The sequence below is a fragment of the Seriola aureovittata genome, chromosome 17 (genome assembly GCF_021018895.1).
Source record: "Seriola aureovittata isolate HTS-2021-v1 ecotype China chromosome 17, ASM2101889v1, whole genome shotgun sequence".
Classification (NCBI taxonomy): Eukaryota; Metazoa; Chordata; class Actinopteri; order Carangiformes; family Carangidae; genus Seriola; species Seriola aureovittata.
This window is the reverse complement of record NC_079380.1, coordinates 21,624,088-21,646,303: the sequence shown is the minus strand read 5'-3', so window position 1 is coordinate 21,646,303 and position 22,216 is coordinate 21,624,088. Positions and strand designations below refer to the sequence as shown.

Below are 22,216 nucleotides of genomic sequence, written 5' to 3'. Positions count from 1 at the left end.
GGGGCAGAGCCATCATTCAGTGCTTACCCCAACTTAAGTCTATATTCAAGAGACATGCTCCTCCGGGGAATTTGTGCTCCATTCACAGCAGCAACATAGTGCATGTTGCTAACTGTATCAAGCCATTTGTTACCCAGGAAAAAAAGATCATCCCGAGCCTGCATTATATTTTGAAACTAATTGTCCATCATTCTGAAACCACAACACACCAAATTTGGACGAGCAGATTACTGCATTAAAGTTTAAAAAAGTCCCACCATGGGCCTTGAACCAACCACTCTCAGAAGAAGAGTCTTAATATTCAACCAACTGTGCAAGCTAGGCTACTTAGCATGGCACCTGGATCATGTGATGAAGCACATCCATGCTTAGAGGGTCTTATATGAAGATATGAAGATGCTTTGCAGCTTGTTTCCTATACTTGTGCGGATCTTTCTAAAATCTACATCGCCCAACGTGGGGCTCGAACCCACGACCCTGAGATTAAGAGTCTCATGCTCTACCGACTGAGCTAGCCGGGCCTGTGAGCAAGAAATATACATCATCTCGAAACGAAAAACATTGCTTATAAAACACATATTTCAGGACACAAAGGTATGCTTTAGTCAGGAAACTCTACAGAAGATTATCCCTAATTCTGAAGAGAAAAGAATGTCAGAGACTTTACTGATGGCTGGAGATTACTGGCAGATGAACAAACCATGACGTTCAATGAAAGATATAATGAAAAATACAAAACATGACTTTTGTTAAGCAAATTTCAACAATTGGTTACATTGCCTATGACATGAACTAGTTCATCAACCAACATGGGACTCAAGCCCATGAGCCTGAGATTTAGAGCGTATGATTATTTTTCATTATGCATATATTAAAACCTCCATCTCCCACCAGGGTTCTTGAACCAACCACTCTCAGAAGAAGAGCCTTTGTCAATTTTCCACAAGTGCCTACACCATGGATACAGAGACTAAATTGCACTGCTCTATTTATTACGCTAACATTTAACCAAGCACACAAGCTGGGCTATGCAGCATAACACCTTGATCATGTGATGAAGCACATCCATGCCTAGAGCGCCTTGCGAGTTGTACTAACATGCACCCTCTCAGAAATGAAGATGCTTTGCAGCTTGTTTCCTATTCTTGTGCGGATCTTTCTAAAATCTTTATCGCCCAACGTGGGGCTCGAACCCACGACCCTGAGATTAAGAGTCTCATGCTCTACCGACTGAGCTAGCCGGGCCTGTGAGCCAGAAAAATACATCATCTAAAAACAAAAAACATTGCTTATAAAACACATATTTCAGGACACAAAGGTATGCTTTAGTCAGGAAACTCTACAGAAGATTTTCCCTAATTCTGAAGAGAAAAGAATGTCAGAGACTTTACTGATGGCTGGAGATTACTGGCAGATGAAAAAACCATGACGTCCAATGAAAGATATAATGAAAAATACAAAATATCACTTTTGTTAAGCAAATTTCAACTATTGGTTACATTGCCTATGACATGAACTAGTTCATCAACCAACATGGGACTCAAGCCCATGAGCCTGAGATTTAGAGCGTATGATTGTTTTTCATTGTGCATATATTAAAACCTCCATCTCCCACCATGGGCCTTGAACCAACCACTCTCAGAAGAAGAGCCTTTGTCAATTTTCCACAAGTGCCTACACCATGGATACGGAGACTAAATTGCACTGCTCTATTTATTACGCTAATATTTAACCAAGCACACAAGCTGGGCTATGCAGCATAACACCTGGATCATGTGATGAAGCACATACATGCCTAGAGGGCCTTGCGAGTTGCACTTACATGTACCCTCTCAGAAATGAAGATGCTTTGCAGCTTGTTTCCTATTCTTGTGCGGATCCTTCTAAAATCTACATCGCCCAACGTGGGGCTCGAACCCACGACCCTGAGATTAAGAGTCTCATGCTCTACCGACTGAGCTAGCCGGGCCTGTGAGCCAGAAAAATACATCATCTAAAAACGAAAAACATTGCTTATAAAACACATATTTCAGGACACAAAGGTATGCTTTAGCCAGGAAACTCTACAGAAGATTTTCCCTAATTCTGAAGAGAAAAGAATGTCAGAGACTGATGGCTGGGACTTACAAGCATATGAACAAAGCATGATTTTCAAGCTGCTTTATAATGTATATTCCAAAATACAAAATGTCACCTTTGTTAAGAAAATATCAACATTTCGTTACATTGCCTATGACCCGAACCAGTTCATCACCAAACATGGGACTCAAACCCATGACCCTTAGATTAAGAGCGTGCGATTTCTGTTATTGTGCGTCTCTTAAAACCACCAACTCCCACCAGGGTTCTTGAACCAACCACTCTCAGAAGAAGAGCCTTTGTCAATTTTCCGCAAGTGCTTACACCATGGATACGGAGACTAAATTGCACTGCTCTATTTATTACGCTAACATTTAAGCAAGCACACGAGCTGGGCTATGCAACATAACACCTGGATCATGTGATGAAGCACATCCATGCCTTGCGAGTTGTACTTACATGTACCCTCTCAGAAATGAAGATGCTTTGCAGCTTGTTTCCCATTCTTGTGCAGATCCTTCTAAAATCTACATCGCCCAACGTGGGGCTCGAACCCACGACCCTGAGATTAAGAGTCTCATGCTCTACCGACTGAGCTAGCCGGGCCTGTGAGCCAGAAAAATACATCATCTAAAAACGAAAAACATTGCTTATAAAACACATATTTCAGGACACAAAGGTATGCTTTAGTCAGGAAACTCTACAGAAGATTTTCCCTAATTCTGAAGAGAAAAGAATGTCAGAGACTGATGGCTGGGACTTACAAGCATATGAACAAAGCATGATTTTCAAGCTGTTTTATAACGTATATTCCAAAATACAAAATGTCACCTTTGTTAAGAAAATATCAACATTTCGTTACATTGCCTATGACCCGAACCAGTTCATCACCCAACATGGGACTAAAACCCATGACCCTGAGATTAAGAGCGTGTGATTTCTGTTATTGTGCGTCTCTTAAAACCACCAAATCCCACCAGGGGTCTTGAAACAACAACTCTCAGAAGAAGAGCCTCGTCAATTTTCAGCAAGTGCCTGCAACATGGATACGGAGACTAAATTGCACTGCTCTATTTATTACGCTAACATTTAACCAAGCACACAAGATGGGCTATGCAACATAACACCTGGATCATGTGATGAAGCACATCCATGCCTAGAGGGCCTTGCGAGTTGTACTTACATGTACCTTCTCAGAAATGAAGATGCTTTGCAGCTTGTTTCCTATTCTTGTGCAGATCCTTCTAAAATCTACATCACCCAACGTGGGGCTCGAACCCACGACCCTGAGATTAAGAGTCTCATGCTCTACCGACTGAGCTAGCCGGGCCTGTGAGCCAGAAAAATACATCATCTAAAAATGAAAAACATTGCTTATAAAACACATATTTCAGGACACAAAGGTATGCTTTAGTCAGGAAACTCTACAGAAGATTTTCCCTAATTCTGAAGAGAAAAGAATGTCAGAGACTTTACTGATGGCTGGAGATTACTGGCAGATGAAAAAACCATGACGTTCAATGAAAGATATAATGAAAAATACAAAATATCACTTTTGTTAAGCAAATTTCAACAATTGGTTACATTGCCTATGACCCGAACCAGTTCATCACCCAACATGGGACTCAAACCCATGACCCTGAGATTAAGAGCGTGTGATTTCTGTTATTGTGCGTCTCTTAAAACCACCAAATCCCACCAGGGGTCTTGAAACAACAACTCTCAGAAGAAGAGCCTCGTCAATTTTCAGCAAGTGCCTGCACCATGGATACGGAGACTAAATTGCACTGCTCTATTTATTACGCTAACATTTAAGCAAGCACACAAGCTGGGCTATGCAACATAACACCTGGATCATGTGATGAAGCACATCCATGCCTAGAGGGCCTTGCGAGTTGTACTTACATGTACCCTCTCAGAAATGAAGATGCTTTGCAGCTTGTTTCCCATTCTTGTGCAGATCCTTCTAAAATCTACATCGCCCAACGTGGGGCTCGAACCCACGACCCTGAGATTAAGAGTCTCATGCTCTACCGACTGAGCTAGCCGGGCCTGTGAGCCAGAAAAATACATCATCTAAAAACGAAAAACATTGCTCATAAAACACATATTTCAGGACACAAAGGTATGCTTTAGTCAGGAAACTCTACAGAAGATTTTCCCTAATTCTGAAGAGAAAAGAATGTCAGAGACTGATGGCTGGGACTTACAAGCATATGAACAAAGCATGATTTTCAAGCTGTTTTATAACGTATATTCCAAAATACAAAATGTCACCTTTGTTAAGAAAATATCAACATTTCGTTACATTGCCTATGACCCGAACCAGTTCATCACCCAACATGGGACTCAAACCCATGACCCTGAGATTAAGAGCGTGTGATTTCTGTTATTGTGCGTCTCTTAAAACCACCAAATCCCACCAGGGGTCTTGAAACAACAACTCTCAGAAGAAGAGCCTCGTCAATTTTCAGCAAGTGCCTGCACCATGGATACGGAGACTAAATTGCACTGCTCTATTTATTACGCTAACATTTAAGCAAGCACACAAGCTGGGCTATGCAACATAACACCTGGATCATGTGATGAAGCACATCCATGCCTAGAGGGCCTTGCGAGTTGTACTTACATGTACCCTCTCAGAAATGAAGATGCTTTGCAGCTTGTTTCCCATTCTTGTGCAGATCCTTCTAAAATCTACATCGCCCAACGTGGGGCTCGAACCCACGACCCTGAGATTAAGAGTCTCATGCTCTACCGACTGAGCTAGCCGGGCCTGTGAGCCAGAAAAATACATCATCTAAAAACGAAAAACATTGCTTATAAAACACATATTTCAGGACACAAAGGTATGCTTTAGTCAGGAAAATCTACAGAAGATTTTCCCTAATTCTGAAGAGAAAAGAATGTCAGAGACTTTACTGATGGCTGGAGATTACTGGCAGATGAAAAAACCATGACGTTCAATGAAAGATATAATGAAAAATACAAAATATGACTTTTGTTAAGAAAATTTCAACAATTGGTTACATTGCCTATGACCCGAACCAGTTCATCACCCAACATGGGACTCAAACCCATGACCCTGAGATTAAGAGCATGTGATTTCTGTTATTGTGCGTCTCTTAAAAGCACCAAATCCCACCAGGGGTCTTGAAACAACAGCTCTCAGAAGAAGAGCCTTTGTCAATTTTCAGCAAGTGCCTGCACCATGGAAACTCTACAGAAGATTTTCCCTAATTCTGAAGAGAAAAGAATCTCAGAGACTGATGGCTGGGACTTACAAACATATGAACAAAGCATGATTTTCAAGCTGTTTTATAACGTATATTCCAAAATACAAAATGTCACCTTTGTTAAGAAAATATCAACATTTCGTTACATTGCCTATGACCCGAACCAGTTCATCACCCAACATGGGACTCAAACCCATGACCCTGAGATTAAGAGCGTGTGATTTCTGTTATTGTGCGTCTCTTAAAACCACCAAATCCCACCAGGGGTTTGAAACATCAACTCTCAGAAGAAGAGCCTTTGTCAATTTTCAGCAAGTGCCTACACCATGGATACGGAGACTAAATTGCACTGCTCTGTTTATTACGCTAACATGTAACCAAGCACACAAGCTGGGCTAAGCAACATAACACCTGGATCATGTGATGAAGCACATCCATGCCTAGAGGGCCTTGCGAGTTGTATTTACATGTACCCTCTCAGAAATGAAGATGCTTTGCAGCTTGTTTCCCATTCTTGTGCAGATCCTTCTAAAATCTACATCGCCCAACGTGGGGCTCGAACCCACGACCCTGAGATTAAGAGTCTCATGCTCTACCGACTGAGCTAGCCGGGCCTGTGAGCTAGAAAAATACATCATCTAAAAACGAAAAACATTGCTTATAAAACACATATTTCAGGACACAAAGGTATGCTTTAGTCAGGAAACTCTACAGAAGATTTTCCCTAATTCTGAAGAGAAAAGAATGTCAGAGACTGATGGCTGGGACTTACAAGCATATGAACAAAGCATGATTTTCAAGCTGTTTTATAACGTATATTCCAAAATACAAAATGTCACCTTTGTTAAGAAAATATCAACATTTCATTACATTGCCTATGACCCGAACCAGTTCATCACCCAACATGGGACTCAAACCCATGACCCTGAGATTAAGAGCGTGTGATTTCTGTTATTGTGCTTCTCTTAAAACCACCAAATCCCACCAGGGGTCTTGAAACAACAGCTCTCAGAAGAAGAGCCTTTGTCAATTTTCAGCAAGTGCCTGCACCATGGATACGGAGACTAAATTGCACTACTCTATTTATTACGCTAACATTTAACCAAGCACACAAGATGGGCTATGCAGCATAACTGGATCATGTGATGAAGCACATCCATGCCTAGAGGGCCTTGCGAGTTGTACTTACATGTACCCTCTCTGAAATGAAGATGCTTTGCAGCTTGTTTCCCATTCTTGTGCAGATCCTTCTAAAATCTACATCGCCCAACGTGGGGCTCGAACCCACGACCCTGAGATTAAGAGTCTCATGCTCTACCGACTGAGCTAGCCGGGCCTGTGAGCCAGAAAAATATATCATCTAAAAACGAAAAACATTGCTTATAAAACACATATTTCAGGACACAAAGGTATGCTTTAGTCAGGAAACTCTACAGAGGATTTTCCCTAATTCTGAAGAGAAAAGAATGTCAGAGACTTTACTGATGGCTGGAGATTACTGGCAGATGAAAAAACCATGACGTTCAATGAAAGATATAATGAAAAATACAAAATATGACTTTTGTTAAGAAAATTTCAACAATTGGTTACATTGCCTATGACCCGAACCAGTTCATCACCCAACATGGGACTCAAACCCATGACCCTGAGATTAAGAGCGTGTGATTTCTGTTATTGTGCGTCTCTTAAAACCACCAAATCCCACCAGGGGTCTTGAAACAACAACTCTTAGAAGAATAGCCTTTGTCAATTTTCAGCAAGTGCCTGCACCATGGATACGGAGACTAAATTGCACTGCTCTATTTATTACGCTAACATGTAACCAAGCACACATGCTGGGCTACGCAACATAACACCTGGATCATGTGATGAAGCACATCCATGCCTAGAGGGCCTTGCGAGTTGTACTTACATGTACCCTCTCAGAAATGAAGATGCTTTGCAGCTTGTTTCCCATTCTTGTGCAGATCCTTCTAAAATCTACATCGCCCAACGTGGGGCTCGAACCCACGACCCTGAGATTAAGAGTCTCATGCTCTACCGACTGAGCTAGCCGGGCCTGTGAGCCAGAAAAATACATCATCTAAAAACGAAAAACATTGCTTATAAAACACATATTTCAGGACACAAAGGTATGCTTTAGTCAGGAAAATCTACAGAAGATTTTCCCTAATTCTGAAGAGAAAAGAATGTCAGAGACTTTACTGATGGCTGGAGATTACTGGCAGATGAAAAAACCATGACGTTCAATGAAAGATATAATGAAAAATACAAAATATGACTTTTGTTAAGAAAATTTCAACAATTGGTTACATTGCCTATGACCCGAACCAGTTCATCACCCAACATGGGACTCAAACCCATTACCCTGAGATTAAGAGCATGTGATTTCTGTTATTGTGCGTCTCTTAAAACCACCAAATCCCACCAGGGGTCTTGAAACAACAGCTCTCAGAAGAAGAGCCTTTGTCAATTTTCAGCAAGTGCCTGCACCATGGAAACTCTACAGAAGATTTTCCCTAATTCTGAAGAGAAAAGAATCTCAGAGACTGATGGCTGGGACTTACAAACATATGAACAAAGCATGATTTTCAAGCTGTTTTATAACGTATATTCCAAAATACAAAATGTCACCTTTGTTAAGAAAATATCAACATTTCGTTACATTGCCTATGACCCGAACCAGTTCATCACCCAACATGGGACTCAAACCCATGACCCTGAGATTAAGAGCGTGTGATTTCTGTTATTGTGCGTCTCTTAAAACCACCAAATCCCACCAGGGGTTTGAAACATCAATTCTCAGAAGAAGAGCCTTTGTCAATTTTCAGCAAGTGCCTACACCATGGATACGGAGACTAAATTGCACTGCTCTGTTTATTACGCTAACATGTAACCAAGCACACAAGCTGGGCTAAGCAACATAACACCTGGATCATGTGATGAAGCACATCCATGCCTAGAGGGCCTTGCGAGTTGTATTTACATGTACCCTCTCAGAAATGAAGATGCTTTGCAGCTTGTTTCCCATTCTTGTGCAGATCCTTCTAAAATCTACATCGCCCAACGTGGGGCTCGAACCCACGACCCTGAGATTAAGAGTCTCATGCTCTACCGACTGAGCTAGCCGGGCCTGTGAGCTAGAAAAATACATCATCTAAAAACGAAAAACATTGCTTATAAAACACATATTTCAGGACACAAAGGTATGCTTTAGTCAGGAAACTCTACAGAAGATTTTCCCTAATTCTGAAGAGAAAAGAATGTCAGAGACTTTACTGATGGCTGGAGATTACTGGCAGATGAAAAAACCATGACGTTCAATGAAAGATATAATGAAAAATACAAAATATGACTTTTGTTAAGAAAATTTCAACAATTGGTTACATTGCCTATGACCCGAACCAGTTCATCACCCAACATGGGACTCAAACCCATGACCCTGAGATTAAGAGCGTGTGATTTCTGTTATTGTGCGTCTCTTAAAACCACCAAATCCCACCAGGGGTCTTGAAACAACAACTCTTAGAAGAATAGCCTTTGTCAATTTTCAGCAAGTGCCTGCACCATGGATACGGAGACTAAATTGCACTGCTCTATTTATTACGCTAACATGTAACCAAGCACACATGCTGGGCTACGCAACATAACACCTGGATCATGTGATGAAGCACATCCATGCCTAGAGGGCCTTGCGAGTTGTACTTACATGTACCCTCTCAGAAATGAAGATGCTTTGCAGCTTGTTTCCCATTCTTGTGCAGATCCTTCTAAAATCTACATCGCCCAACGTGGGGCTCGAACCCACGACCCTGAGATTAAGAGTCTCATGCTCTACCGACTGAGCTAGCCGGGCCTGTGAGCCAGAAAAATACATCATCTAAAAACGAAAAACATTGCTTATAAAACACATATTTCAGGACACAAAGGTATGCTTTAGTCAGGAAAATCTACAGAAGATTTTCCCTAATTCTGAAGAGAAAAGAATGTCAGAGACTTTACTGATGGCTGGAGATTACTGGCAGATGAAAAAACCATGACGTTCAATGAAAGATATAATGAAAAATACAAAATATGACTTTTGTTAAGAAAATTTCAACAATTGGTTACATTGCCTATGACCCGAACCAGTTCATCACCCAACATGGGACTCAAACCCATTACCCTGAGATTAAGAGCATGTGATTTCTGTTATTGTGCGTCTCTTAAAACCACCAAATCCCACCAGGGGTCTTGAAACAACAGCTCTCAGAAGAAGAGCCTTTGTCAATTTTCAGCAAGTGCCTGCACCATGGAAACTCTACAGAAGATTTTCCCTAATTCTGAAGAGAAAAGAATCTCAGAGACTGATGGCTGGGACTTACAAACATATGAACAAAGCATGATTTTCAAGCTGTTTTATAACGTATATTCCAAAATACAAAATGTCACCTTTGTTAAGAAAATATCAACATTTCGTTACATTGCCTATGACCCGAACCAGTTCATCACCCAACATGGGACTCAAACCCATGACCCTGAGATTAAGAGCGTGTGATTTCTGTTATTGTGCGTCTCTTAAAACCACCAAATCCCACCAGGGGTTTGAAACATCAACTCTCAGAAGAAGAGCCTTTGTCAATTTTCAGCAAGTGCCTACACCATGGATACGGAGACTAAATTGCACTGCTCTGTTTATTACGCTAACATGTAACCAAGCACACAAGCTGGGCTAAGCAACATAACACCTGGATCATGTGATGAAGCACATCCATGCCTAGAGGGCCTTGCGAGTTGTACTTACATGTACCCTCTCAGAAATGAAGATGCTTTGCAGCTTGTTTCCCATTCTTGTGCAGATCCTTCTAAAATCTACATCGCCCAACGTGGGGCTCGAACCCACGACCCTGAGATTAAGAGTCTCATGCTCTACCGACTGAGCTAGCGGGCCTGTGAGCCAGAAAAATACATCATCTAAAAACGAAAAACATTGCTTATAAAACACATATTTCAGGACACAAAGGTATGCTTTAGTCAGGAAAATCTACAGAAGATTTTCCCTAATTCTGAAGAGAAAAGAATGTCAGAGACTTTACTGATGGCTGGAGATTACTGGCAGATGAAAAAACCATGACGTTCAATGAAAGATATAATGAAAAATACAAAATATGACTTTTGTTAAGAAAATTTCAACAATTGGTTACATTGCCTATGACCCGAACCAGTTCATCACCCAACATGGGACTCAAACCCATTACCCTGAGATTAAGAGCATGTGATTTCTGTTATTGTGCGTCTCTTAAAACCACCAAATCCCACCAGGGGTCTTGAAACAACAACTCTTAGAAGAATAGCCTTTGTCAATTTTCAGCAAGTGCCTGCACCATGGATACGGAGACTAAATTGCACTGCTCTATTTATTACGCTAACATGTAACCAAGCACACATGCTGGGCTACGCAACATAACACCTGGATCATGTGATGAAGCACATCCATGCCTAGAGGGCCTTGCGAGTTGTACTTACATGTACCCTCTCAGAAATGAAGATGCTTTGCAGCTTGTTTCCCATTCTTGTGCAGATCCTTCTAAAATCTACATCGCCCAACGTGGGGCTCGAACCCACGACCCTGAGATTAAGAGTCTCATGCTCTACCGACTGAGCTAGCCGGGCCTGTGAGCCAGAAAAATACATCATCTAAAAACGAAAAACATTGCTTATAAAACACATATTTCAGGACACAAAGGTATGCTTTAGTCAGGAAAATCTACAGAAGATTTTCCCTAATTCTGAAGAGAAAAGAATGTCAGAGACTTTACTGATGGCTGGAGATTACTGGCAGATGAAAAAACCATGACGTTCAATGAAAGATATAATGAAAAATACAAAATATGACTTTTGTTAAGAAAATTTCAACAATTGGTTACATTGCCTATGACCCGAACCAGTTCATCACCCAACATGGGACTCAAACCCATTACCCTGAGATTAAGAGCATGTGATTTCTGTTATTGTGCGTCTCTTAAAACCACCAAATCCCACCAGGGGTCTTGAAACAACAGCTCTCAGAAGAAGAGCCTTTGTCAATTTTCAGCAAGTGCCTGCACCATGGAAACTCTACAGAAGATTTTCCCTAATTCTGAAGAGAAAAGAATCTCAGAGACTGATGGCTGGGACTTACAAACATATGAACAAAGCATGATTTTCAAGCTGTTTTATAACGTATATTCCAAAATACAAAATGTCACCTTTGTTAAGAAAATATCAACATTTCGTTACATTGCCTATGACCCGAACCAGTTCATCACCCAACATGGGACTCAAACCCATGACCCTGAGATTAAGAGCGTGTGATTTCTGTTATTGTGCGTCTCTTAAAACCACCAAATCCCACCAGGGGTTTGAAACATCAACTCTCAGAAGAAGAGCCTTTGTCAATTTTCAGCAAGTGCCTACACCATGGATACGGAGACTAAATTGCACTGCTCTGTTTATTACGCTAACATGTAACCAAGCACACAAGCTGGGCTAAGCAACATAACACCTGGATCATGTGATGAAGCACATCCATGCCTAGAGGGCCTTGCGAGTTGTATTTACATGTACCCTCTCAGAAATGAAGATGCTTTGCAGCTTGTTTCCCATTCTTGTGCAGATCCTTCTAAAATCTACATCGCCCAACGTGGGGCTTGAACCCACGACCTTGAGATTAAGAGTCTCATGCTCTACCGACTGAGCTAGCCGGGCCTGTGAGCTAGAAAAATACATCATCTAAAAACGAAAAACATTGCTTATAAAACACATATTTCAGGACACAAAGGTATGCTTTAGTCAGGAAACTCTACAGAAGATTTTCCCTAATTCTGAAGAGAAAAGAATGTCAGAGACTGATGGCTGGGACTTACAAGCATATGAACAAAGCATGATTTTCAAGCTGTTTTATAACGTATATTCCAAAATACAAAATGTCACCTTTGTTAAGAAAATATCAACATTTCATTACATTGCCTATGACCCGAACCAGTTCATCACCCAACATGGGACTCAAACCCATGACCCTGAGATTAAGAGCGTGTGATTTCTGTTATTGTGCTTCTCTTAAAACCACCAAATCCCACCAGGGGTCTTGAAACAACAACTCTCAGAAGAAGAGCCTTTGTCAATTTTCAGCAAGTGCCTGCACCATGGATACGGAGACTAAATTGCACTACTCTATTTATTACGCTAACATTTAACCAAGCACACAAGATGGGCTATGCAGCATAACTGGATCATGTGATGAAGCACATCCATGCCTAGAGGGCCTTGCGAGTTGTACTTACATGTACCCTCTCTGAAATGAAGATGCTTTGCAGCTTGTTTCCCATTCTTGTGCAGATCCTTCTAAAATCTACATCGCCCAACGTGGGGCTCGAACCCACGACCCTGAGATTAAGAGTCTCATGCTCTACCGACTGAGCTAGCCGGCCTGTGAGCCAGAAAAATATATCATCTAAAAACGAAAAACATTGCTTATAAAACACATATTTCAGGACACAAAGGTATGCTTTAGTCAGGAAACTCTACAGAGGATTTTCCCTAATTCTGAAGAGAAAAGAATGTCAGAGACTTTACTGATGGCTGGAGATTACTGGCAGATGAAAAAACCATGACGTTCAATGAAAGATATAATGAAAAATACAAAATATGACTTTTGTTAAGAAAATTTCAACAATTGGTTACATTGCCTATGACCCGAACCAGTTCATCACCCAACATGGGACTCAAACCCATGACCCTGAGATTAAGAGCGTGTGATTTCTGTTATTGTGCGTCACTTAAAACCACCAAATCCCACCAGGGGTCTTGAAACAACAACTCTTAGAAGAATAGCCTTTGTCAATTTTCAGCAAGTGCCTGCACCATGGATACGGAGACTAAATTGCACTGCTCTATTTATTACGCTAACATGTAACCAAGCACACAAGCTGGGCTACGCAACATAACACCTGGATCATGTGATGAAGCACATCCATGCCTAGAGGGCCTTGCGAGTTGTACTTACATGTACCCTCTCAGAAATGAAGATGCTTTGCAGCTTGTTTCCCATTCTTGTGCAGATCCTTCTAAAATCTACATCGCCCAACGTGGGGCTCGAACCCACGACCCTGAGATTAAGAGTCTCATGCTCTACCGACTGAGCTAGCCGGGCCTGTGAGCCAGAAAAATACATCATCTAAAAATGAAAAACATTGCTTATAAAACACATATTTCAGGACACAAAGGTATGCTTTAGTCAGGAAAATCTACAGAAGATTTTCCCTAATTCTGAAGAGAAAAGAATGTCAGAGACTTTACTGATGGCTGGAGATTACTGGCAGATGAAAAAACCATGACGTTCAATGAAAGATATAATGAAAAATACAAAATATGACTTTTGTTAAGAAAATTTCAACAATTGGTTACATTGCCTATGACCCGAACCAGTTCATCACCCAACATGGGACTCAAACCCATTACCCTGAGATTAAGAGCATGTGATTTCTGTTATTGTGCGTCTCTTAAAACCACCAAATCCCACCAGGGGTCTTGAAACAACAGCTCTCAGAAGAAGAGCCTTTGTCAATTTTCAGCAAGTGCCTGCACCATGGAAACTCTACAGAAGATTTTCCCTAATTCTGAAGAGAAAAGAATCTCAGAGACTGATGGCTGGGACTTACAAACATATGAACAAAGCATGATTTTCAAGCTGTTTTATAACGTATATTCCAAAATACAAAATGTCACCTTTGTTAAGAAAATATCAACATTTCGTTACATTGCCTATGACCCGAACCAGTTCATCACCCAACATGGGACTCAAACCCATGACCCTGAGATTAAGAGCGTGTGATTTCTGTTATTGTGCGTCTCTTAAAACCACCAAATCCCACCAGGGGTTTGAAACATCAACTCTCAGAAGAAGAGCCTTTGTCAATTTTCAGCAAGTGCCTACACCATGGATACGGAGACTAAATTGCACTGCTCTGTTTATTACGCTAACATGTAACCAAGCACACAAGCTGGGCTAAGCAACATAGCACCTGGATCATGTGATGAAGCACATCCATGCCTAGAGGGCCTTGCGAGTTGTATTTACATGTACCCTCTCAGAAATGAAGATGCTTTGCAGCTTGTTTCCCATTCTTGTGCAGATCCTTCTAAAATCTACATCGCCCAACGTGGGGCTCGAACCCACGACCCTGAGATTAAGAGTCTCATGCTCTACCGACTGAGCTAGCCGGGCCTGTGAGCCAGAAAAATACATCATCTAAAAACGAAAAACATTGCTTATAAAACACATATTTCAGGACACAAAGGTATGCTTTAGTCAGGAAAATCTACAGAAGATTTTCCCTAATTCTGAAGAGAAAAGAATGTCAGAGACTTTACTGATGGCTGGAGATTACTGGCAGATGAAAAAACCATGACGTTCAATGAAAGATATAATGAAAAATACAAAATATGACTTTTGTTAAGAAAATTTCAACAATTGGTTACATTGCCTATGACCCGAACCAGTTCATCACCCAACATGGGACTCAAACCCATTACCCTGAGATTAAGAGCATGTGATTTCTGTTATTGTGCGTCTCTTAAAACCACCAAATCCCACCAGGGGTCTTGAAACAACAGCTCTCAGAAGAAGAGCCTTTGTCAATTTTCAGCAAGTGCCTGCAGAATGAAAAATACAAAATATCACTTTTGTTAAGCAAATTTCAACAATTGGTTACATTGCCTATGACATGAACTAGTTCATCAACCAACATGGGACTCAAGCCCATGAGCCTGAGATTTAGAGCGTATGATTGTTTTTCATTGTGCATATATTAAAACCTCCATCTCCCACCATGGGCCTTGAACCAACGACTCTCAGAAGAATAGCCTTTGATAATCTTTAGCAAGTGCCTACACCATGGATACGGAGACTAAATTGCACTGCTCTATTTATTACGCTAATATTTAACCAAGCACACAAGCTGGGCTATGCAGCATAACACCTGGATCATGTGATGAAGCACATACATGCCTAGAGGGCCTTGCGAGTTGTACTTACATGTACCCTCTCAGAAATGAAGATGCTCTTCAGCTTGTTTCTTGTGCAGATCCTTCTAAAATCTACATGACCCAACGTGGAGCTCGAACCCACGACCCTGAGATTAAGAGTCTCATGCTCTACCGACTGAGCTAGCCGGGCTTTTAAATTAGCAAAATACATCATATCAAAACCAAAACCACTGCAAACAAAAACAAATTTCAGGACACAAAGGAATGCTTTAATCAGGAATATCTGCAGAAGATTATCCCTAACTCTGAAGAGAAAAGAATGTCAGAAAATTGTAACATCAAATTTCGACCAATAGATGTCACCACTTCTATAGTCAAAACTTTACCCACTAGGTGTTTATTCCCATGATCATTTGTACTACCTGTTATCCGATGTGATAGTGAGTGCAAAGTTGCTTTTTTTGCAGCAAGTGAATATCAGCTGCATGCTCCATCTGGTCATTGGACCTAGGTTCGTTTCTAAAATTATGTTTGGCACTAATTTGTCCAAACCTTTAGCCCAGTGAGGATGCTGGCTAAATTTAATGTAGGTAAAAAATTGCATGAATTTAGATTGAACCATGTGCATCCTTGAATGCAAAGGGTTGTCCTGATCAAATAAATGCATTCCAAGGTGCAGGTGCATACAAAAACACACAATACAAATTAAACTTTATCTTTTTGTAGCATATTTATTCATCAATATCCCATTGTTTTCATATATCATATGAAGCAGCAAGACGACGAGTCTGAGAGAAGCATTTTTTATAGAGTTGAGATAATTACTGAATGGAAGTAGGTGTCAACAGAGTATTGTTATACATATTGTGAAAATATTAGGTTGTCATGATGCAGTGTCTTCATTTTTGTAGCTTCACTCACAGTGCTGGATTTGTCTAAACATACCAGGGATCGTTTAATGACAGACACGCAATAATGAACAACAGAGTCCATTCATTACCCATATTAAGTGTCTTTCTTTTGTAAAAAGGTCACATTTCCTTGTTCCATGCACGTTGAAGTCAAACAGGTTTGACACTAATTCAAAGAAATGTCCTACCCATGATTAGGAAGGATTTAGCATTGTTACAACTTTCACCATGTGTTTATTAATATGTTTGTTGTACTTCAGGTTTATATTGAGAAAGACGCAGCAATCCCAGTTTGTTGTGTTGACCTGTTTGATGAGAGATCATACACAAATTTTATTTTAAAAATCCAAAAGTCCCAAACAGCTGCAGTTCATATCGGAACTGTTACAAAATGCATACCAGTTCTCCATATTTAAAGAGGAGACTATTTATAGCTGTCAGAGTCAATTAATTAAGTACAATCTAATTGAACTGTAATTAAATCTTATTCCAAGGTTTTGGTTATTTAACTGTCATCTCCTCACAATAAAATACCAGAGGTCTTATTGTTGAGTATCTGATCTCTGTAGCTGTATGCCTGTTAGAAGAAGCTTGTGCATAAACACCTACTTATATTTATTTAAATTTACACTTATCAACTCTGTGTCTATCAATTAAAATGTCTAGAAACTGAGTGGATCAGTTTTCATGCTAATACACCAATTTTATAATTTTATGATAAATCTCCTGGAACAACCTAACTAAAATTTGCACAAGCTAAGAAAAAGTTTCCTCTTCATTTATAATTTAAAAATTGATGCATAATTTCAGCCTCATGTATGCATAAGAATAATTTTAACAATGACTTTACAGATTTTAAATTGAAGAAGAAAATGTATGTACTGGAATCACGACAGGAAAAGGCAAAGAAAAAGTAAGACTGATGCATCCAACTCGACACTGACACTCAAATCATCACACCAGACACTTACAGTACCTTTTACCTGCTTCTAAGTGCTTTACTGTTCATAGATAATTTCAAAGTAAAAGAGCAGCTATGAAGTGTAATCAGGGCTGGAGCACGGGGAGCCAAAAGAGGACGGAGTAGCAACAGAGGCCAGGTGATGGAGAATACGGGGGAAGGAATGGAGGATGGAGGTCTTTTGGTGCAGAGGACCTGAATCCAGGGCTTGAGAGGGAAAAGGGATGATGGGAAGAATCAGAGTCTAAATGCAGACAGGCTGGTCGGTGAATGAGGAGTGGAGGGTGAAGCGGGCAGCAGCTTGGGAGGAGAAGGGTGTGGGATCTGGCTCTGGCGTTCTGGGACACAGAGGGAAAAATAGGTGTAAGCATAAAGGTTTCAGGAACATGTGTTCAAAAACAACAAGTTGCAGCGTGCTTGTACCACTATGTTTGCTGAACAAACAAATGATGAGTGGAGGAAATGCTGGAGTATTTGTACTGTGGTTGATGAGGCAATGGCATGCAGGTGTGGTAGGCTACTCTCTAGAACCAGGTAGGGGAAACCACACTGAAAACACCTAACACACACAGGGGGTGGAGGCACAAGGGAACACAGGGAGAGCACAGAGATTGATTTAGAATTGTTTGTTGCTTTATTCAAGATAATATGATAGAATTTGATCCTTGTGCACGCTTTCTTTCATTTGTAGAAATATAACCACTCAGCTGTAACTACTCACACCTGACGTAAGCAAAAGATTAAATACTTTCAAATGGAACCTGCTGACTGCTTCTCCTGCTTTGCTCATATTTCTAAAGTCAAGTCCAGTGTAATCCTAGAACACATACATGTGTGAAAAAATACATTGCTATCATGTAATTACATTTTAATTTTTTAAGTTTATGTGATCATTTGAAGAAAGTCCCCATAGGCTCCTATAATGACTTTAATATTTATAATTTTAGCCTGTTATTTTTCTGCACCAGATGCTTTGAGGGTGGAACATAATCATGGAGTGTGAATTTAAAGGAGAACCCAACCCTTTTTTTAAGAATTCACATTTCTTATTTCTGTGCCCCAGAACAGCAGCGCTATCCATAAAAGTTAAAAACCAAAGGGAAAACCTTAAAATGTGCAATATCATCCCAATTTGCTCTCTAACAACGAATGGGGCTCTGACACTGTGTAATTTCTTACACCAAAATACGTGTTTCAAGGGAAGGGTTGGAATTGGCATGTGGAAAATAGCAGGAAATGAATAAAAGTCATCCTGGACGGCAGAACTGGTAATCAACAAAGTCTGGCACGTGTGGTGTATGTAATGCCTGATTTTGGGTTGTTGGACTGTAGTCTCCTGGCCACCAGTCTGACCACTGACCTCTAGGCCCAGACTTGGCTGAGTCTTTTGTAGGATAGCATGAATAACAGCAGCATAAGAAAAGTAAACTGGGGAACAAACAAACATAGAAAGTTTTCATACCTGAGGCAATATCGGAAGTCAGGTGAACAGGAAATGGAGCGTGCTGGGAGTAACCCACAGACTTTTTATAAAAATGGACGTAGTACCCGGGGGTGAAAAGTGAAGCCAATGCGGAAGTGCCTTAATGTGCAATATCACATATTTGAGGTGCTGGTAGTGATTAAGAACATGTAGCTTTACTTTTTAAATGTCAGCTTTGGTGGTTGTGCTGTAAAAGTACAATATAAGATCTGGCCAGAAGTTTTGTTTTAAAATGTTCAAAAAATGAATTAACACTATCAACAGTGTGTGAAGCAGCCACAGGGATGTCATGATCAAGACCGTCATCTGTTGTATTTCAGAGTTATCTACTGAAATTAGCATACTCACCAGCCATCCCCGATCTGTCCCGTATTGTAATACCACTTTGTGAAACTAGACGCTGTGTGAGTCAGTAGGGCGTCAAGTCTGCCCTCAGTCCCACGAAGAAGAACAACTTCCGGCAGCGCTATAAGTTAGCTTCACAGAAGCGGGAGTGGCTGAACCTCCTAAAAGGCATATTCATCTGCATCCAGAAGGACCGCTCCCGACAAGAAACCACGTTCAACGGCAAAGAAAAGAAGCAACACGAGTAAATCTCGGTGTGGCTTTCCACCGCTGGAGACGGCTCCTGAGAGTAAAGAGATGTGGTTTGATGCCGAGCTCGCAACTTTCCTGTTAGCCTGGTGAGTAACATCAACATTAGCTCTTTAGCTAAAAGTATAATCAGTACAACGACTGACAAACCGTACCGACAAACATTTCAGGTGGTGATATTGACGTTGTCGACAGACGTTTTAGCGGTTTCTAGGATTGTGTCTGTTGCTCTCGGCTGTTGTACAGCTAGTGACGTCAGTAACTTTAGGCTCATCTTTAACTGATGACTAACTTGAGATGGTATGGACCCAGTAGACCGAGTGAATACACGTCGATCGGTTCACTATGTTGTAACCACTTTACATTACTGTTAGGAGATCAGCCATGATTGAAACCGCCTCTACCTGTCTCACCAACGGCAGAGAGTCCAGACACAGTGAGCAAGGTCTAGGTGAGTAACATGCTGTCATTCACTTTTAAAAGTAAGATTTGTCTATACCACTGTGATTAAATCAGACCCACAGTGTATACATGTTCATATTGCTGATTCTCAATAATTAAAAAGTATTCAGATCCTATTTTTAAACTTGAATTTAAATTCTACTTGTAACCTCAGTGTCGCACACTTGCAGGAATTTTGATCATCAAGATTTACAGTTTTGTGCTTTGTATGTGTACACAGAAGTTGACAGAAGCTCTTCCTCTTTCGGTGTCTTTGTGTTGCCTCACCACTAATGTGTTTTTTTTAATTGTATACATACGTGTATTTCTTCACATTTATAATTTATTCATAAAGTCTTGTTTTTATTACAGTATATACTAAATAAGGTTTAAATGCATGATTGGTACGTATTATTTTCTGAAGTCTTTGGAATGCTTCAAAAACATTTCATAGTCAAAAGAGGAGCTGCATAACATGTTTTTATTTTTCCTTTTGTGTTTTCAAAGGGATGGCAGAATCCACCTTAGGCCGGAACCACACCTTTGCAGTTCCCCGAAAGCAAGAAATGGTAAGTCATGTGCATGGTGATTAAACTACAAAATGTTAAGATGAGTTAAAATGATTCTGTTAACATTTATTTGGAGGTCGTCGTCATAATCACTAATGCATCAGAAAACGTGGATGTGATTATTAATATATATTTATGTGGCTTGAATATTATAATTAAAATACTTGTTGGGAAATTTGCTGTCTATGATTTGCTATGAGAAATTGCTCAATAATAACTCTTAACTTACTGACCAAAGCTACACAACTCTAAAAACAACCTCAATGTGCTGATGGATTTTACTGTAATTTACAGTTCAGGTCTCTTGTAATGTGTTTCAAATCACCCTCAATAATACACTGCAAACAAGTTTTGCATTTGTAAAAAGAAGAATTTGTTTATAAAACCGAACAAAAGACCAGTGGTGATGTAACACACAGACTGTGAAAGACACAGTGCTTTGTGTAAAACTTTGTGCTCAAAGTTCCGACCCAGTGTGTGACACTGAAGTTACAAGTAGAATTTTGAGCCTATTTTTACAGCTGAATCTAACTGGACAATGACAGTCCAATCAGAGGGCAGGTGTTTTTAAAAAAAATTATATTCTGTTTATTACATTTAAGTTGTCGTCATCATCACGAATGCATCAGAAAACAACGTGGTAGTGATTATTAATATTTGGCTTGAATATTACAATTAAAATACTTGTTTGGAAACTTGCTGTCTTGGATTTGTTAAGGAACTTATTGTGACATAGTGATGGAGTAATGAGGAACTACTCAGTAACAACTGTTTATCACTTCACTGACCAAAGCTCTACAAATAGTAAACTACCAGTAAAACCACAACCATTTAAATGTAAGGTTTAACATAGCATGCTTTATGCTGAGAGATGTGTATTAGCTAGCAGCAGATGTTTTTAAAAACAACACTGTTGTTAGCTGTAGCTATATGTATATAGGCTCAAAGTAGGGTCGAAATGATTTTGAGCTTGTAAAGTGATGTTAACAAGTAATTCCAATGTTTGTAGTTGTATGTGTTGAGGTTGAACAAAGACACTGTAAAAGAAGAAATGGATTTGTCAACATCTGTGTCAGTACACAGAGCAGAAAACTGTAAAACTCTCATCAAAAGTTCCCACAGCAAGTGACACTAAAGTTACAAAGATCAAAATTTGTACTTGTTAGTGTCACACACTGGGAATGTTGCACAATGGGTTTTACATTTTTCTCCTCTTTATCTCTGTAGAGACATCCACAAAAGCATTTCTTCTTTCCCTGTGTCTTTGTTTAACCTCACCACTGATCATTTGTTCAGATTTGATTCACACTGTCTTAACAAGTACAAATCTCTTTGCCACAAGCACAATTGTTTCACATACGCAAACTTGAATTTCTCATGCAGATTTATTTTACAGGTTAACAAAGGTTGAACTACAAACATTGGAATTATGTGTAAACATTACTTTACAAGCTCAAAATCATTTGTCAGGGGCTAAACTTTGAACTAGTTCTTAAGTGTGAACTGGTACAACACTGAGCATAAATTTATAGTAATTACTGTAAAAGCAAATCCCAATATATTTTATATGCATCACATGTGTCTATATCATTGAAGTTAGGCTCAATGTCTTCCTTTTAACTTAAGTGTCAAGTTAGTTTGCATTGTGGGCAAACAACATGTAGCTTTACCTTTAAATGTCAGCTTTGGTGGCTGAGCTAGAAAGGTGCAATGTGTAAGATCTGGCCAGAACTTTAGTTTTTAAAAAATGAATTAACACTATCAACAGTGTGTGAAGGAGCCACAGTGATGAAGTCATGACCAAGACCTCCATCTGTTGTATTTCAGAGTTATCTACTGAAATGAGCATGCTCACCAGCCAGCCCTGACCTGTTCCGTGTTGTAATACCACTCTCTGGCGCTAGATGCTGTGAGTCAGTGGAGCGTCTAGTCCGCCC

At 40.1% G+C, this 22,216-nt stretch overlaps 19 non-coding genes across 19 annotated transcripts; all 19 read right to left on the bottom strand.

Moving 5' to 3' along the window:
* Window positions 1-448: 448 nt before the first annotated feature.
* Window positions 449-521, bottom strand: trnak-cuu (transfer RNA lysine (anticodon CUU)). Its single transcript has one exon. It is a non-coding gene; the product is annotated as a tRNA-Lys (tRNA).
* Window positions 522-1,172: 651 nt separating this feature from the next.
* trnak-cuu (transfer RNA lysine (anticodon CUU)) lies at window positions 1,173-1,245 on the bottom strand. The gene has a single exon. It is a non-coding gene; the product is annotated as a tRNA-Lys (tRNA).
* A 651-nt stretch (window positions 1,246-1,896) lies between these two features.
* trnak-cuu (transfer RNA lysine (anticodon CUU)) lies at window positions 1,897-1,969 on the bottom strand. Its single transcript has one exon. It is a non-coding gene; the product is annotated as a tRNA-Lys (tRNA).
* A 643-nt stretch (window positions 1,970-2,612) lies between these two features.
* Window positions 2,613-2,685, bottom strand: trnak-cuu (transfer RNA lysine (anticodon CUU)). The gene has a single exon. It is a non-coding gene; the product is annotated as a tRNA-Lys (tRNA).
* Window positions 2,686-3,336: 651 nt separating this feature from the next.
* Window positions 3,337-3,409, bottom strand: trnak-cuu (transfer RNA lysine (anticodon CUU)). The gene has a single exon. It is a non-coding gene; the product is annotated as a tRNA-Lys (tRNA).
* Window positions 3,410-4,058: 649 nt separating this feature from the next.
* On the bottom strand, window positions 4,059-4,131 carry trnak-cuu (transfer RNA lysine (anticodon CUU)). The gene has a single exon. It is a non-coding gene; the product is annotated as a tRNA-Lys (tRNA).
* A 651-nt stretch (window positions 4,132-4,782) lies between these two features.
* On the bottom strand, window positions 4,783-4,855 carry trnak-cuu (transfer RNA lysine (anticodon CUU)). Its single transcript has one exon. It is a non-coding gene; the product is annotated as a tRNA-Lys (tRNA).
* Window positions 4,856-5,856: 1,001 nt separating this feature from the next.
* Window positions 5,857-5,929, bottom strand: trnak-cuu (transfer RNA lysine (anticodon CUU)). The gene has a single exon. It is a non-coding gene; the product is annotated as a tRNA-Lys (tRNA).
* A 649-nt stretch (window positions 5,930-6,578) lies between these two features.
* On the bottom strand, window positions 6,579-6,651 carry trnak-cuu (transfer RNA lysine (anticodon CUU)). Its single transcript has one exon. It is a non-coding gene; the product is annotated as a tRNA-Lys (tRNA).
* A 650-nt stretch (window positions 6,652-7,301) lies between these two features.
* Window positions 7,302-7,374, bottom strand: trnak-cuu (transfer RNA lysine (anticodon CUU)). Its single transcript has one exon. It is a non-coding gene; the product is annotated as a tRNA-Lys (tRNA).
* A 1,001-nt stretch (window positions 7,375-8,375) lies between these two features.
* trnak-cuu (transfer RNA lysine (anticodon CUU)) lies at window positions 8,376-8,448 on the bottom strand. The gene has a single exon. It is a non-coding gene; the product is annotated as a tRNA-Lys (tRNA).
* A 650-nt stretch (window positions 8,449-9,098) lies between these two features.
* On the bottom strand, window positions 9,099-9,171 carry trnak-cuu (transfer RNA lysine (anticodon CUU)). Its single transcript has one exon. It is a non-coding gene; the product is annotated as a tRNA-Lys (tRNA).
* Window positions 9,172-10,172: 1,001 nt separating this feature from the next.
* Window positions 10,173-10,244, bottom strand: trnak-cuu (transfer RNA lysine (anticodon CUU)). Its single transcript has one exon. It is a non-coding gene; the product is annotated as a tRNA-Lys (tRNA).
* A 650-nt stretch (window positions 10,245-10,894) lies between these two features.
* trnak-cuu (transfer RNA lysine (anticodon CUU)) lies at window positions 10,895-10,967 on the bottom strand. The gene has a single exon. It is a non-coding gene; the product is annotated as a tRNA-Lys (tRNA).
* Window positions 10,968-11,968: 1,001 nt separating this feature from the next.
* trnak-cuu (transfer RNA lysine (anticodon CUU)) lies at window positions 11,969-12,041 on the bottom strand. The gene has a single exon. It is a non-coding gene; the product is annotated as a tRNA-Lys (tRNA).
* Window positions 12,042-12,690: 649 nt separating this feature from the next.
* Window positions 12,691-12,763, bottom strand: trnak-cuu (transfer RNA lysine (anticodon CUU)). The gene has a single exon. It is a non-coding gene; the product is annotated as a tRNA-Lys (tRNA).
* A 649-nt stretch (window positions 12,764-13,412) lies between these two features.
* trnak-cuu (transfer RNA lysine (anticodon CUU)) lies at window positions 13,413-13,485 on the bottom strand. Its single transcript has one exon. It is a non-coding gene; the product is annotated as a tRNA-Lys (tRNA).
* Window positions 13,486-14,486: 1,001 nt separating this feature from the next.
* trnak-cuu (transfer RNA lysine (anticodon CUU)) lies at window positions 14,487-14,559 on the bottom strand. The gene has a single exon. It is a non-coding gene; the product is annotated as a tRNA-Lys (tRNA).
* An 877-nt stretch (window positions 14,560-15,436) lies between these two features.
* trnak-cuu (transfer RNA lysine (anticodon CUU)) lies at window positions 15,437-15,510 on the bottom strand. Its single transcript has one exon. It is a non-coding gene; the product is annotated as a tRNA-Lys (tRNA).
* Between the last annotated feature and the right edge of the window lie 6,706 nt (window positions 15,511-22,216).